The 17,226-nt window shown below is 32.7% G+C and overlaps 1 protein-coding gene across 2 annotated transcripts in view; it reads left to right on the top strand.

Moving 5' to 3' along the window:
- GTF2F2 (general transcription factor IIF subunit 2) overlaps positions 1–17,226 on the top strand; it is a 162,171-nt gene that overhangs the window by 61,015 nt on the left and 83,930 nt on the right. The gene's annotated exons all lie outside the window — the stretch shown is intronic.

Here is a 17,226-nt window from a genome sequence, read left to right as displayed (position 1 = left end):
ACCCTATGAGTTATGGTGGAACGACATTTGATTGGGAACTTGAGAAAGACTCTGCAGAATAAGATTATGTCTGCTTGTATTTTCCACATCATTGGATGGTAATACAGAGATGGATACTTACAGAATTAGAAGAGATGCTATTTTACAAGTAATTTTATCACATTGATAGAGGAGATGACTTGCCTTTTGGAAGAGAAGTTGGGGCATCTGTATTTATGTTGGTTGTGGCCCATTGACAAAAAGAGAATTCATTTTACTAGGAAAGGTAAACTGACATTGAAGAGAGTGGTTTTGCTGCATAGATAAAAGGAGAGCATACAGAGAATAAGAGGACATGCCTAAAGATATCAAGTTTACTAGTAAAAAACTGAATTCATCTGCAGTTCTATTTTATTTGGCCTTCACATGATTTTGTTTTTAATGAATATTGATGCTTTGGGTAGGGCAATCATTCATTGTCCAGAAACCAGAATATGACCATTGTCCCAATCACTTTTTTCATTAACCTATCTAAATGCCCCATTCTGGAAACCATTTGAGTTTGAGATCCCCCTTGGATTTTAGTCCAGTCTATTTTGAGGAAGTAGAATTGTTTTGAGCGATTTTGAAAATAGGATAAGAGAACCATTTCCTAACTCATGTTCTTGTCCTTCCTACCACGGAAAGAAATAAGAAGCAAAGAAATGACTAAAAGCCAAATTATGCTGTGGACATAGGATAGAATGATAATGTACTTTATAGGTGTTGGTTTAGGAGTCAAGACAAAACATTAAAAAAAAAAAACAAGGTTAAGGAATTCGGGGATCTGTATGATTATTTCAAGCATTCTGATGTTCATTTTGAACCATTGCAGCAAATTGGAGTGAACCTTTCCTTTCAGTATGAAGTTGGGGAAAGAAAAGGATTTTTTCCAGGAGAGAATCTTTATTGAAGGTTATGGGACTAATCTCAGGAATGGATTCATGTGTTTATTTAATTAGAAAAATAAAAATCATCAGTAGAGACTAATGAGATGTTTGTGTTTCCCTGCTATAAATTAGGATCAAAAGCATTGTGCTTTACTATCTAAAAGACAGGTGTATCTCTTAAAACTCATTTTATTTGTTCAGTGCTTTACAAATGAAATGTTTTGAAGAGACGAAAGTTCTTGTCTTCAGAGACCGTCAGTCTAGAAAATGGGTAGGAGGGGAAAGGGTTCAGTAGAAGCAAAAGAGAATAAGCAGCCATAATATCCTGGGTCTCACATAAAAATGTCTCAAAATAAAAAAATAAAAAGGGTTGAGGATGTAGATCAGTGACAAGTGAGAGAAGCTTCCCCGAACACCTAGCATTGGAGTTAGGCATTTACGTGAGCAAGTAAAACCTCTTAAATGCAGAAGTAGTGTGTACAAAGGGCTGAGAGAGCATGATGAGTGTGCCAGGGAAAGGATGAGGCATGGCATGATGAAGTATGGGGCTAGAGGTGTATTCGTACACAGGAGTGAATCCAGCTGTGATGAGACTGCTTTCCCCCACTTTGATAAAGTAAAACGAGAGCTCATGAAATCTGTAAGAATTTGGTGAAAATACATGGGGAATATTGAAGATTGGCAATATCACTGGAGCCCAGGAGGTGGGATCTCTGGGGCAGACATCTCAAAGACTCAACAGTGCTGCTAGAATAAAGTTGGGAGAAAGGAGAGAAGTAATATTTCATGCCCAGGGTTTGTCAGACACAGTTGCATAATTCTAGAAGCATTCATCCTTACTTTGAGCTACCATATTCTTATAAGAGACTCAATATTATTCTGAAATTAATTGTCACAGCTGTAAATATTGTATGTACATTTAGAATTCATTCTTTTATTGCTTCTGATGAATGAGGAATGCTTTGACATTTTTGGACAAAGAACTCTTCAAGAGACAATTATTAGCTTTGTTCATTCTAGCAGGCAAGTGCTTCATTCACTGATAGAGACTGTTTTCCAATATTATCCCTCATTCCTTTTGTTCAGGTAATGCATGGTACTCTGCTTCCTTAGCACTTTGTCATTCTAAAATTTGATTTGCTTTTAAATACTTTGTGAAGAAGTTCACACTTTATGATCCTCCTTCCATACAGTTACCCTTCAGTGAAAGTAATTAACTTTAAGTGTTTATAATTCTTTTAAGATTCTTTCATTGTGCTAATTGTCAACCCTCATTGCAGCTAGTTTTAATTGGCTTGATTAATATATTGTTTAATTGACTATTCAGATTGTTACCTGGGGGTAGTGATATTTTTATAAAAAGTAATAAACACATTTCATCTACTTTCAATCTAATCATATCATAGATAGTTGATACAAGTAGGTAAGAATTTTCATATCAGTGTGCTTTGCTTTATTTGGGTGAATATTTAGACAATGTCTCAAAATGAAAAATAAAAAGGGTTGAGGATGTAGATCAGTGACAAAGTACCCCTGGGTTCAATCCCTAGTGCAGTAAGGAGAGGGGAACAAATGGCCAAATCATGTTGAATTTTTATTTCCCTTTCTTATCTCCTTCATTCACTGCTGTATTTTTTTAAAGCAAATCTCGATCACTTAATCCATAGATACTTGAATTTAGTTCCCACATCTTTCTCCTTTAGGGATTGCGCTATTCCCTCCCATTTTTAGAAATAAAAATATAAAATAGTAATTAACTCCAAAATGAAAACTGCCTGTCTGCTTAACCATGGTAATGAATTTCTGAATTTTTCATAATCTCCAATTTCATCTGTAAGTAAACCTGATGTTATTTAGTAGTCTTATAAGTGAAAGGGAGTGTTTATATTATTTTGCCTTTATTGTCACGCGATTCACATTTCATCCATTAAAGTATACAGTTCATTGGTTTGGGTATATTTGTAATGTTATAAACCTATCACAAAATTACAGGACATTTCTATCACCTCATTAAAAATTAAAAAAAAAAATAATATCTATTAGCTTCTACCCATTATTTATATACCACCCACCCTCCCAAGCTATAGACAACCATTTATCTACTTTCTGGTGCTATAGATTTATCTGTCCTGAAAAGTTCATATCAATGGAATCATGCAATATTTGGTCTCCTGTGATTGGCATTTATTACTTGGTATAATGTTTCCAGGGTTCATGCATTTTGTAGCAAGAATTAGTACTTTATACATTTTTATTGCTAACTGATATTCTGTTGTATGGATGATATAGCTTAGTTTATCCATTGTAGGGGGCCACCCCTGAGCTATCTGAATAGCCTCTACATGCCTTGGAGCCAAGGAGATTTTGGTCTGGCATTGCAAGTCATTTTGTGGCTTATTATGCAAAGCAGGTGGTGACCTCAGTCTTTCTTCTGCTAGAGAGGCTGCTTGTGACTCCGGACTTAGGCGAGTTACCCATTGGGCTTGGATGGCCCCCCTCCTAGCCTTATTTGGCAAAAGAACATTCCATTGAAATCTTCTGAAGCCATTTTGTATAAATAAAGAAAACTTGGGCTCCTGTCTCTCTCTCTCCTTCCAGTGTAGAGGCACTGTACCCCTGAGGTCATAGAGCCTTCCTATCCTCTTTTTTCAAAATTATTTCTGTGTTGTGTGATTTTTCACCGTGTTTCTCAGCCAGCACGTTTCATGCAAAGGAAACCCAAATTTCATAGCCCATGAGGGACGTGGGAGAAAAGTATAAGAATCGAGAATTTATTTATCAGCTGATGGATATTTGGGTTGTTTCTGTTTTTCACTATTATGAAAAATGCTGCTGTGAATTTTTGTGTCCCAGTTTTTGCAAACCTATGTTTTTATTTCTCTTGGATACATTTCTCAAGTGAAATGCTAGATTATATGTACATATGTAACTCAACGTTTAACCTTTTGAGGAATTGCCAGTCTGCTTTTCATAGCAGTGGTACCATTTTTTTACTTCTATTAGCACTGTGGGAGAGTTCCAGTTTCTCCATGTTCTCACCAACAGTTCTTATTCTCATATTCATTCTCTCTCTCTCTCTCTCTCTCTCTCTCTCTCTCCATACTAGTAGTATGACTCATCTTATTGTGGTTTTGATTTATATCTCCCTGTCAGTAATGTTGAACATCTTTTCATGAAAACCACTGACTTATTCTTTATATCTGTAACTTTTAAATTTCATTTTGTTGACTGAACCCAGGGGCACTTAACCACTGAGACACATCCCCACCTCTTTTTATTTTTTTTATTTTGGAATAGGATCTTGCTAAGTTGCTTAGAGCCTTGAATTTGTAACCCTCATGCCTTAGCCTCCCAAATGCTGGGTTAGAGGCTCCTCCCATAATGCTTAGCTTTAACTTTGCCATTTAAAAACTATTATATAAATAAATAAAATATATTTTTTCACTTGGCATAAATTCCATGAGAATCATCTAAGATTTTGTTTGAATGAATGGTTCCTTTTTTTGCTGAGTACTCCATGGTATGACTGTACCAGGACATCACTTATTGAAGGACATCAGAGTTGTTTATAGTCTTTAGCTATGAATATTTTATGTATAGATTTTTGTGTGAACATAAAATTTTATTTCTCTCAGATAAGCATGTTTTTGCATGTCATGACAGTTTCAAGCAAAATTTTATGAGTATTTTTTTAAAGCAAAAGTATAGATAATTTTAAAAATTTGAAAATGTGACTACTAAAACTGCAGAAAAGATGGGACAAAACATGTTCAGCCCCTCAGAAGTTGCCAGGTATCCCTAGATCACAATTCAGTCCTTCCTCCATAGAGATAACCATTATTATTGGCACTTATGATAATCACTTTATTTTTATTTCATAATTGTATCATTTAAGACTTCATTCCTCTGCAATATATTTTACTCTGCCTGATTTTGAGTGTTATATAAATAGAATCATACAATGTGGATTGTTTTTGGTGTGGGTTTTTCACGAAGCTTTGTTTTTAAGACTTGATTCATATTTTGTACAGTAGTTAATTCAAACCAGCCCTTAGTTAATTCCTAAGTACATATTTAACACATTTGTTTATTTTTACTGTTAGTGTTTGTTGTTTATAATTTTTGCTTAGAAACAGTAATGCTGTGATGTTTGTATGCATGGGCATTAGTACATGACCTTTTAAAGGTATATTCCCAAGCATGGTTACAGGTTACAGGTATATTCCCAAGCATGGTTACATGGTTACAGTCTTTACTTCGAGTTGATAGTTAAAAAATGTTAACTGTTACAATGAACATGTAATGATTATTCATTTTGGTTTAGTTTGACTTTTCACTGATAATCCATTTGTATTTCCTGTTTTATGAAATGCTTATTTGCTCTCTTATCCAATTTTTTATTGGGTCATCTTTTTCCTTTTGAGATCTAGTCCTTTATATATTCTAGGTATAGCCCTTAGTTGAAAATAACTTTTATTCTGTGGCTTGCCTTTTTACTCTTTCAAAAGATATTTTTGGATAAACAGAAGTTATCATTAATGTGGCCAGTTTGTGAGTCTTTTGTGGCTTGTGCTTTTTGTGTCTCATTCAAGAAATTGTCTATCTTGAAATATCAAAATATATTTTACTTTATCATTTCCCAGAAACTTTTTTGTATTGTCTTTCACATTTATGTCTATAGTATACCTGGAATTGTTTTTCTGTATGGTGTGAGATAGGGGTAAAATTTTGTTTTTACCCTATGCAGATGAGTATGTAGCATTTTTAAAAAGACCATCATTTCCCACTGTTGTCAGCACCACTTTTGCCATAAATCAAGTATCCACTAAAGCACACATTTATTTTTGGGTTTAGCCTTTGTGCCAGTGGTTAATTCATGTGTCCTTGTTTTGGTATCAAAGTTATATTGGCTTCAAAGAATAAGTTGGTGGGGATATGCTTCTTTTTTCTATTATCCAGAAAACTTTGTGTAATATTAGCTTTATTTCTTTCTTAAATAGCAGAATTCACTGGTTGGTCTAGTCTAATTGGGCATGTAATTTTTTTTTTTTTTGTGGGCTAGTTTTTGTTACAGAATGTTGAGGGTCAATTTTCCATGACATTTTTACAGGTCTTCTGACAGTTTTTGTCCCATACTATTTTTTTTTTTTAAAGAATGGGCTATGGCAAAAAGCCTTTGATTATAGAAATAAGGTCTTTCTACAGGGCAAAGGTTGGGTAGGTTTGCTAGATTGTAAGATTGGGGGTTTCCTAAATTTGATATTCCTCAACTTGGTATTTCTGACTGTGTTCATTGTATCCACCTGGACTGCTCTGCGTTATTCCCGTAGGGGTTTTGGAGGGAAAAGAACTAATAGAAACATGCTCATGCCATCTGCCTTTCTGAGAATAATAAAATTCTTTCCCTTGACCCAGGAGTCTTATATCTTTTGCTAGCATCTGTGAAGTTGTGGCTAACTTGTTAGCCTTAAGTAGATTTTACCCTACAGTTCTTGACATGGAGCCAATTTCTGTATTCATAAGACTATGTCGATCTATCTTTGATTTTCTACAGTTTTAATATGATTTGTCTATGAGTGGATTTCTCCTTGTTTTAGCTGTGTGGGATTCTTGATTGCTGTCTTTCTTCAATTGTAGAAGTTTTTCAGATACCATCCCTTCAAATGTTGCCTATGCTCTATTATTCTTCCCTCTTTCTAAAATTTTGACTAAACAAATGTTTTGAACATATGCTCAGCTGTTTCATTATATTTTCTATATCTCTGTTCTGGGTTGTTTTGTTTTGTTTTCGGTCTTTTTTCTTTGCAGTGCTGCACCCTAAATAGTTTACTTTTCCTATATACCAGCTCACTAATTAGTTCCTTTACTTTTGTCTAGTCTGATACTAAACTTGTCCAAAGTGGTTTAAATTGTACTTACTCTATTTTATTTCTAGATGTCCCATTTGGTTCTTTTTAATCTATGACAGTTTTTCTTGTAGGTATTTTTAAGTCTATCTTTTATTATTGGTTTTTAATCACAGGCCAGTTTTATTGTCTGTATCTGATAATTCAATCTCTGATGTCTTTTAGGGTCTCTTTCGTGTTGGTGCTTTTGCTCATATTTAAAGAATCTAGTTTCTTGACTGTATATTGGATATTAGATTTGTAGGATGATTTATAGGAATAACGTGACTTTCAATGAAAGTTCTTTTCTCCAAAAAAGACTTATACTTGCTCCCACTAGGCTGTTGGGATCACTACCAGTTCTGATCCACTGTTTGAGTAATTTATTGCCGTGTAACAAGCTACCCTAAAACTGGGTCTTAAAATAACAGTGGTGTAATATTTGTATGAATTGTGTATTGTGTGGGTTAAGCTGTGAGTACTGTTCCACAGACATCACTTTTGAGTTACTCTTGGATCTGCATTCATCTGGGGTGTCAGCTGCAGTTCATTGTTCAAGACTACCTCACTTATTGTCTGAGACTGTGCCTCTGTTCTCCTAAGTATGGCCTCTCCACTGTACTCTCATCATTTAATGATCTAGCCCCGACATCTTTACTTGGCTGCTGTTTTTCAAAAGACAATAGGATGCTAGGTCTCTTAAGGTCACTTTAGTTGTAGTCAATTGATCACATCAAGAAGAGGAGAAATAAAATGGGTTTCATTTATGGATGAGACTAGCTGTGTGCAGATACAGGAATAGGAAGGATTGTTGACTGTCCTTTTCAAAGGTAGTCTGCCACAGTCACCTTAGACCATGCTCAAGGCTTCAGATTTCTTTGATAGGAAAGCTCTGAAGATTGAAACTAGGTGTTATTAAGATGGCCATGTAATTTACAATCCATGCTGTGATAATTTGAGAGTAAAAAGGAACCCTGTTTAAGTATGCCAGGATTCTTAGGTATAGCCACTTTGCTTATTATTACCTTGAGTCCTTTGGGATTTTAATTCTTTGTAATAAGGAACTTCTGTTAGATTTTCTGCCTTGTTAGGTTTTGACCTTTGATTTCTGACCCCTTTGTCATGGGAAGCTATCTTCACAAAGGTTCTTATTTTCCTTGGGGAGATTCCCTATCTTTCTCTCAGGATTCTGATTTTCTCTATTTATGAGACTTGTAATTCCTATTATCTTGTGGTCTTTTTTATTAAACTTTTATAGGTGTTTACAGTGGGAGATTTGCTCTAGATAACTCAGCCCACTATTATAGAAAATAGGGATAATTACTGTTAATTTACTTGAAATAACAGAGGGAAAAGAACTGAAAGAATTACCGACTGGCAAATGCTTTCTTTCCACAAGAAATATAAATTCTTAAAGAGTTCTCTCTAAAGTTGGGAGGTGGGGGAGGAATGAAAGGATTGGAGTCCCTACATCATTACTTTGTAAACTCCTTGCTTCACTTTCGAGAGTCTATTCTCTGTTTGAAATATTAGGAAATTGTGTTCCTCAAAACAATTTTCTCAGTTGTATTATCACCTTGTCAAGGCTTTCAGTATTAACATTCTACAGTTACTCCCCTGCTATTTAGCCTTATTGTTGTAAATAAGTTTGTATTTTTTCTGGTCTTTTGATCATACTGTCTTATTCTTGAATTATTTATTTTTGTTCTTTATTTTTTAGTTTCAATGTTAGATCGTTTTTTTTTTTTTTCATGAGTGAATTTTACAAAATAAGCAATTTCTTTTGAGGTCCATTATAAAATTTTAGTCTGCACTTGAGACTTATTACTACTTGTGTCTATATTAGATGTATAATTTAATTTTCTAATTTTCTTGAGAGAGAGAGAGAAGTAGGTTTTAATTTCTCAAAGCAGTTCTAGCTCATAATAAATGTTCATTGTTTGAGTTGACAATATACTATAAACACTTCTACTGAAGAATTGTCTTATTTATTGAACCATACTTTCCTTTTCTCTTTTCCTCAGACTTCCTTTTGATGTTGAAATTTAAGTACATATTTTTGTCATAATTATTAACTCTGGTCTAATTTGGTCCATATTGCTTATATCATGTAAAAAATGATGGGTTGTTTTATTTTTCTCAAGTTTTATTGGTAGCAAAATGGATTGTGCTGTTAATTATTTCCATGGGTTTATTATAACTTGATTCTGTCACTTAAATTAATTTGTTGTACTAATTACTTTTTCCATATGTCTTAATGTTTTCTTTAGAAGGGTGTAGTGATTTGAAGAAGACATGAATTTTTCTTTAAAAGAGATATATTTTTATATTGGTAAGTGCCAGTGTCTTAAGTGGTCCTTGTCATATGTTGTCATCAAAAAATAGAAGTGATTTTCAGATATGGCATGAATTTCTCTTCCTACATCTCCTTCCCTTCTCATTCTCTGTCCTAATAAGGACAGTTCTATTCATTTCAGCTAAGGAGAGCTTGAAACTTATTTGCATATTCACAGTAATTTTAAGAAAAGTAATTTCTATAGTACTTTAAAATAATACAAAAGGTCAGTTAAGAGAGATCCTTTGGGGAATCTTTGAATGAATAACTAAAAATGTTAAAAATGTGTCAGTTACTCGTATATAAACATTTATTCCTAATGTTCTTAAAAACAGTTTTAGCTGAGCAACCTTACCTCTGAATCCCATCAATATTTCGAAGATGTTTCACAAATCTTGTTTTTCATAAATGGAGAGAAACAGCTTTCTGCTTTTTAAAGGGAAAAGGAAGAGTTTAGGTTCAGAGAATGTGTTGTAGTGGTTGAGAGAGGGATCTCGAACTGACTGCTGAATTAAAATATTCCATTTCTTTCTATGTACTCTGAAATCTTAGATTCTTTACTAAGTTTCCGTTTCTTCAGTTGTAAATTGAACATAGCAGTAACAAAAGTGTTTAGCAAAGTGCCTGGTATGAATTCATGCTCAGCAAACATTTGTGAAGTTTCAAAATTCTTCTTTTTTGTATTTGTTTTCTTGTATTATTTATTATTTTCTGCATGTATGAGTTTATACTTAAGACTACAAAGATATTTTTAAACAAATGTCCATTACAGACATATTTTAAAAATATGGGCCTAAGATAATGAATTGTTTTGGCCTGTATTATATTAAAAGAAAATATAAAATAAATCTACCATTAATGTTTACAAGAGGGTATTAGCAATTTAAATTAGATGTGTGTTCAATCCAGCAAGATTGACCAAGAATTGCCAGTTGTTCCTGTATTTCCCCATGTGATTTTATAAAAGATTAGATGAACTTTGTGATTAGGTGCCTTCCTTGAGTCCTTAAGAGTAAGAATGCTTTTCTATTAGTTTTCATTCTGTTTTGGTTAATTAATACAACTTTCAGGGATTTAGCTGTGTTGGCTTTGGTTCACATTTTTCATTTATTAATTTGCTAATTTTCAAAATACTTTACTGTTTCTGGTATTTTTACATGTATACTTCTGTTTGGGTCTCCTCCAACTCCACCATACTAAGGAGTGAACCCATGGGCACTTTACCATCAAGCTACATCCCCAGCCCCGGTTTTTTTTTTTTTTTTTTTTTTTTAATTTTGAGACAGGGTCTTGTAAGTTGTTAAGGCTGTCCTTGAACTTGGCCATTCTCCTGCCTCAACCTCCCAAGTAGCTGAGATTACAGGTGTGTACTACTGTTCTTGGCTTGTGCTTGGATCTTTAAAGGGTTTATAGATATTTGCCTGTAAGGTAACTGTGTAAAATAAAGGTTTTAAATAGTAATTTTACATTTTATGTCATGAATCTATATAATAAGAAACAATTAGTATGTGTTTTTAGAAGTGAATATAAATCTATTTGCCTGTGAATGAATGCGTGTTGCCATTAATTGATCATCATATTGTAGCTATGTGAGTCTGGAAAACTTACTGAGGGTCTTTTGGGTCACTTTTTGCCTGTTTTTGCAAACATAGCATGAGTTTTAGCATCAGTACTCCAACATTTTAATTTTCATCTACAAGAGCTAACTGAAGATTTTCTTGATGCTTCTGTTGATATTTTGTTGGGGGAAAATGTCTAATTGTTTGAATTGTTTATCATAAGTCTGTTAATTTGGACAACTGAAGAAAGTGTTCTGCTGGTTAAAGCAGTAGCATCTCCCCCACCCCCTGGAGATAGCCCTTATGAAATCCTTTCTTCGTTCATACCTTACTGTTTCTAAGAACTTGGCCATTCTCACTTCTAGCTCCCACCAATTCCATTTTTTAGAGTTCATACTTTACTTCTTCCCAAATGACTCTGAAACAGAGCATTCAAATGCCTTGTGGTCTTGCGTAAGATCTTGAAAAGTTGCCTGATACTGTAGGGAACAAGATTACACCCTTTTTCCTTCTACCTCTGTACTTTTTTTCTACCTCCAATTGGGGCAGTACCAAAAATTTACTGGGTCTCAGAAATATGTAATGTTGTTCCTTTGTTAACATGCTATATAAATACATTTCTTCCTCCCATTTGCTTAAAGATATTCTGCTTTTTCTTGGATGTTCTCTGGAAGAATTCTTAGTTCATATTTAGAAATCAGTTTCATAGGCATTTCCCAGTTGATAGCTATTTCTTCTCTATTTAATCCAATAATCTGCCCACTTCATGTAGGTCTCTTCCCTGTTTAGAGTTCTTATCCCTGACCTACCAGTCACCACCTCTCACTTCTTTGATTATAGCCCCACCATTTTCTGCCCCAGTCTTTTCTTGCAGTATACTCACCCTTTAGGCTGAATATCATTTTGCTTTACTGTGGGCTGCTTAAAACCATTTTAAGCTAGGTCTTGTCCTAGTCTAAAGTGTAGAGGTACTGATATTCCTTCAGCATTATCTTGCCCTTTGTCAAACCTCCTGTTCTCTATTGAGTTTTTCAGTCCAGTCTGAAGTCAGTATCACTCAGTGGTTAAGGGCTTGGCACTTGAAGGTTGTTAGCTGTGTGATTGTGGGCAAGTTGCCTGTGTGGGTCTCTGTTTCTTCATCTGTAAAATAAGGGTTCTAATACTATCCACCTGTTAGCAGACAACTCTAACAGGTGGATAGTACTCTGACAGACATCTCAAAATATCTGTGACTTAAACATATTTTTTCCCCTTTTAAAGGAAGCTCTACAGTAAGAAGTCCAGGTCTGCTAAGGTGATTCCATGGTTATCAGCAACTCTCTCATTAGCTTGTGACTTAAGGTGATCCAGAATGATTGCTGTAACTATAACCATGATATCTATTTCAGGCAGCAAATGGAAGCAAGAGGAGCAAAAGAGGCTCAATAACTTTATAACTCTTAAGAGCTTATTAAAAAGTCTCACTATGCTTAGATTCCATTGGTCATACTTTGATAAACTTGGCTGTAGCCTACTAGCAGCCATAGAGCACTGGGAAATGCAAGTTAACCTGCTTATGGTTGCCATCCTGAATTAGATTTGATTTCTAACAAAGAAGGGAAAAATGGATACTGGGAAAGTAGCTAGCAATCTTTATCCAGGACCTCAATCTCACAACAATCTCAGGTGCTTTGAAAGTGATAAAGCATATAATTACTTAGTGTTGTGCCTGATACTGAGTATCACTTCAGCAAATGCCAGATGTTTTTATTATCTCCTCTGTTAAAGGGTCAGGTTCCCAGTATCTTCTACTTTTTCTTCTCATTTTTGACTCATTCACATACTTTCCCAGAGGGCTGATCTTTTCTAACACACAGAAACAACCATACATGATTTCTTTGCAGGAAAGAGGTGGATAGGTGGTTGTTGTTGGAAAATGTTTAGTTTCTCTAGAAGTAGTTTTATTCTTTTATTTCACTAGTCATTCCTAACATTAAAGAATTGATATCTCTTTTTAACTTTGATTTTGAAGCTTCCAGCTGCTTTCCTTTCCACTGCCTTGAACCTCCCTTAAAACAAACTACCATAAGGTACATGTTAAGTTTAAAATATAAAGTGAGTTAAAAGTAATTCTGCTTGAAATTTTTTATTACATCCTTTAGTTAAATGTAAGGTCTTGGGTTGATTCAGAATGAAGATTAGGAACAGTTTTACTTAATGCATTGATAGCCTTTGGCTTCACTTAAGCATTTCAGTGTTAACTGTCTAAATCTGTACGTATTTTATATAAGCACGAGTTTGTTATTTTCTTCATATCCATCATTAATGAACTTTACAGTATACCCAGTAATGCTTTGTTCTGTAATAGCAAGAGATATAGTTGAGCCTCCTTTTTCTTGCCTTCATTAAGTGCAATCTGCCTGATTCTCAGATAATCTAAATTTTCACTGGGACACAAAGAAAAGGAAATATAACTGGGAAACAGTGACATTTTTATGTATCCTACTTCCAGTTTTCAGAGTACCTGAATCTTATATACTGAATCTTAATGTGGTGTTTTTTGGCTGCATTATAACAATTAGACATGTGTATTATGGTTTCAGTTTTGGTTGTTTTATAAATCAGTCATGTATGATTTTTTCCTATTGTACAACATGGTGACTATAGTTAATAACAGTGTATACTTTTAAAAGATTCTCACTGATATATAAGTATGTGAGATAATATATATGTTTCTTAGTATGATTAGTCATTCCACAATGCATACTTATTTCACAACAGTATGTTCTGTACCATAAATATATGTAACTTTTATTTGTCAATTTAAAAATATTTTTTTTTAAATCTCCTCTGAAGGAATCACCTATGACTTGTAGATTTTTGGTGCTTTGAGTACTTTCCTAGCCATTATTAATAATTATTTCCATGCACAGCTGCATGTAGTTTTACTTTTTTTCTTTCTATTGGAATTTCTTGTAAAATATCTATGCAGGTACAGAAAAAAAAATTAGAAATCAAAATAGTTTTGTTAGGATGTGTCACAGTATCTTTATTTGTGTTTATTTAAAATATTTTTTAAAATAAATATAAATAAAAATTTTTCAAATAATGATACCAAAAGTAAATTCCAAATTTTCTCATTCCCTTTAAAAAACATATTAAATGATGAAACATTATCAAATTTAAGTAACCATTGAGATAAAAATTAGTCTCATTCAACATTTCTTAAGTATCCTAAAAGATAAGTTAATAAACTTGTGTTATGCAGGCAAAATCAGTGAGGTGCAATTAAGAATAAATCAGTAGATTTGCTCAGTTTTGCACTTTAATAATATAGAAAAATTTGTATTCAACATTCTAGAAGACAGTATCAAAATTACTTTTATAAACTTAACCTATCTTCAAAGAGGAATTTTTTAAATTTAACCAGTTTTTTTTAAGGCAATTATTAAAAGTTGTTTTAAGTAACTAAATACTCTGGAATTCTTGATTTGGAAAAACCATGCTTTTAGGTTAACTATTATGTTTTTTTTTTTAATAGAAAACATTTTAAAATATATGTAATAAAGGGGTATATTATAATTCTTTAATATTTTCTTGAAGATAGTTTTAGTATTTAACACAAAATGCTTAAGATACATTTTAGGCATTGTTAGAAAATTTTAAATACTATTAAGTTAAACAATTTATAAGGTAACATAGCAGTGATTTTTGTGTGATTAAAAACTCTTCAGCTATTGTGTATTTTTGTCAAGAAAAATAAGAATACAGTCACCTCTTTATAAATTATTTTAGATTTTTATCTTGTATATTTCTCGCCACTCAGCATGTGTTCCTTTAACATTACTCCCTTGGTGGGTGTTGACAAAAACAAATTAATTTTAATATTAACATAAGCAAAATATGATTAGGAAGATAAGCCTAGTACAGAAGAGGTAATGTATGTCAAAGCTAGATACAAATCATTTTTAAGTTGTATGCTATTTTGGATAGTCCATATTACATCTCTGCTTCACTACCAAGACAATTAATTATGATTCAAATGCTGTAATTTTAACTATGACTAACACCATTGCATTTTAAGGTATTTAATCATAATTTATTAGATGGACGTATCTTTAAGATTGCATGATCACATGTATTGCTTCCATTGATTTTAAATTGCTTATAAAACAGCAGCTGTATTTATTTTGTTGTAGATTTTTCTATGAGGCTAAAAAATAATTCCAAAGAAATTCATATGTATTTTTAAACTAATAAAATGAAATCTGTTTGCTTATAGTAATTTAAAGAATATTTTTGTGTCTTACAGTACTTCATTACAGAATTAAGTATGCATTTGTTATAAGTTCTCTGTTTAAGTAGAAAGCCTAATTAATGAAGTGTGCATTTTTATGCCTATTTTTAATGGCTGTGAATGTGCCTTTGCACTAGACAATAATCAGTGCTATTATTGAAAGTCTGTGAAGGGTGAACACTTTACATAAAATTCAGAATTTAAATTAAACCTTTCAAAAGCCTTATCAAATAATTACTATTGTCCCTGTTTTGCTGTGCAGAGGTTGAAAATTTAAAAGTTAAGGATCTTGCTTGTGATCCTGTAAACAAGTTAGTGAAAATAGTGGAATTTGAACCCAAGTCTGGTTCCAGAATCTATGTGAGTTTCATTGTACCATATTTTCTCTCATAATGTATTAGTTCGGTGGATTGTACAAGTCATAACAAGTTAACCTTCTTTTCAGCAAACCTGATATGTAAAAATCTAGATTCACAAATAGAAAATTTTGAAATATTCTTTAGTCTTGTGAGATGGATGATTCACCTCATGTTCTTTAGGTGACATGACATGACATTAAAAATATTATTTGCTTTTCCAAAGTGCAGTTTTTCACTTAACATTTTAGGAATTCTTGCATTGTGAAATTCTGTATTTTGGGATTTTCTATTCAGACCTACTTCATGAATGCCTATTTTGTGCCATGTTTTAGGTGTTAGAAATATAATTGGCCTTAGAAACTAGGCAATACTTACACTGCTGGCTCTGGAACTGCTATGAGTTTTAAATCTTGGTTCCATGATCTTGGGCATGTTAGTCTTTCTCTCTCTTCATTTGTAAGAAAATATCAGTATCTTTCTTGGGTTGTTTGAGAATTAACTGAGATAATTGTGTTCATAGCATAATATCTTGTACATAGTAAAACACTTAACAGACATTACTTTTTATTAATTACATTTCAAATGCTTAAGTTAGCCATATACATTTTGAAAATGTAGTAAAGGCCATCAGCAATGTTTGTATTTTGCATATTTTAAAGTTGGTGCTAAAATCATTGCATGGGCTAATTCCAAATACAAGAGAATATATGTTTAGCTCAAGGCAATTATAGTAACCTTTTTATTGCCTTTCTTTAAAAAAGACAGATAAAGATTCACTTTGTGATTTATTCTTTACAGTATTTACTTATAAGATTTGAGAAAAATTCTTCATTGATTGCAAACAAAATGTGATAAAAGCTTCATTCTGGATTATAGTTGACATTTTGTATGATTTCTTGAGTTTTTTGAATAGAATATATTTCTAAATGATTTCAGAAAACACTAAAACCTAGGTGTTTTCTATTCATAGCGCAATATTACAGGCATTTGAATATGTAAATCCAAATACAAATAATTTTTTATTTCAGGAGGTACATTTAGGACTGGAGATGAATCTCAGTGGCAGAGTGCTTTCGTGCATGCATGAGGCCCTGTGTTCGACTCCTAGTGCCACATACACATACAAATAACACAAATAATAATAATAATGTACATTTATGAAAAGTTACAAGGATAACCAGTCTAGTCAAATTTTCTTCTAAATTATTACATTGTTTTATAATACTGTGATTTATCAGAAGCTTAAGGAGAAATTAAATGCATCTAGATATGATTTGTTTGCCTGTTGTATATAAAAATGAATCTGATTTCTTTAGTGGTTTCTCAAAATATTAACTTTGTTATGTAAAATTTAATTTATCTTTTTGTGAATTGATGCAAAATCTTACTTGTAATAACTTCTAAGGAGATGGTTCAACCATATCTCCTGTAAAATATATCATGTCAGGGCTGTTTTTATTATCGGTAATGAAATCTTGTTAGAGCAAATCTGACTTTGACATTAAATTACTACCATTTTTTGTGTATTGAAGTAAAATGCCAAAGAAAAATAAATCCATACACTGGAGCAGTATATAAACATTTCAATTATAGTGACTGTTAGATTTTACTATTTTTCCCCTTTTTTTTTTTTTTTAGTTCCTTTAGGTCCTGATTAAACCATTAAAAGTAAGTATGAAAATTTGCTATTTTAACAAAAAACATTTTCTTCTCAGTATACATAAAGGAAAAACTGTGTAGTTGATGTGGAATTTACTGTTGTTTTTAGTGTGAATTTTTCAAAAGACTTTTTGGGATAATAGGTTTAAAAAGATTTCTTTTACACAGCCAACTTTTATATTACCCTAAATATTGTAACTGAAAATCACTTATAGTTCTGTGAATAAGTATTAGCTTTATTCATT

Source organism: Spermophilus citellus (genome assembly GCF_964194105.1).
Source record: "Spermophilus citellus genome assembly, chromosome: 1".
NCBI classification, from domain to species: domain Eukaryota; kingdom Metazoa; phylum Chordata; class Mammalia; order Rodentia; family Sciuridae; genus Spermophilus; species Spermophilus citellus.
Note: the sequence above shows the minus strand (reverse complement) of the source record. Positions and strands in the feature narration are given on the sequence as shown.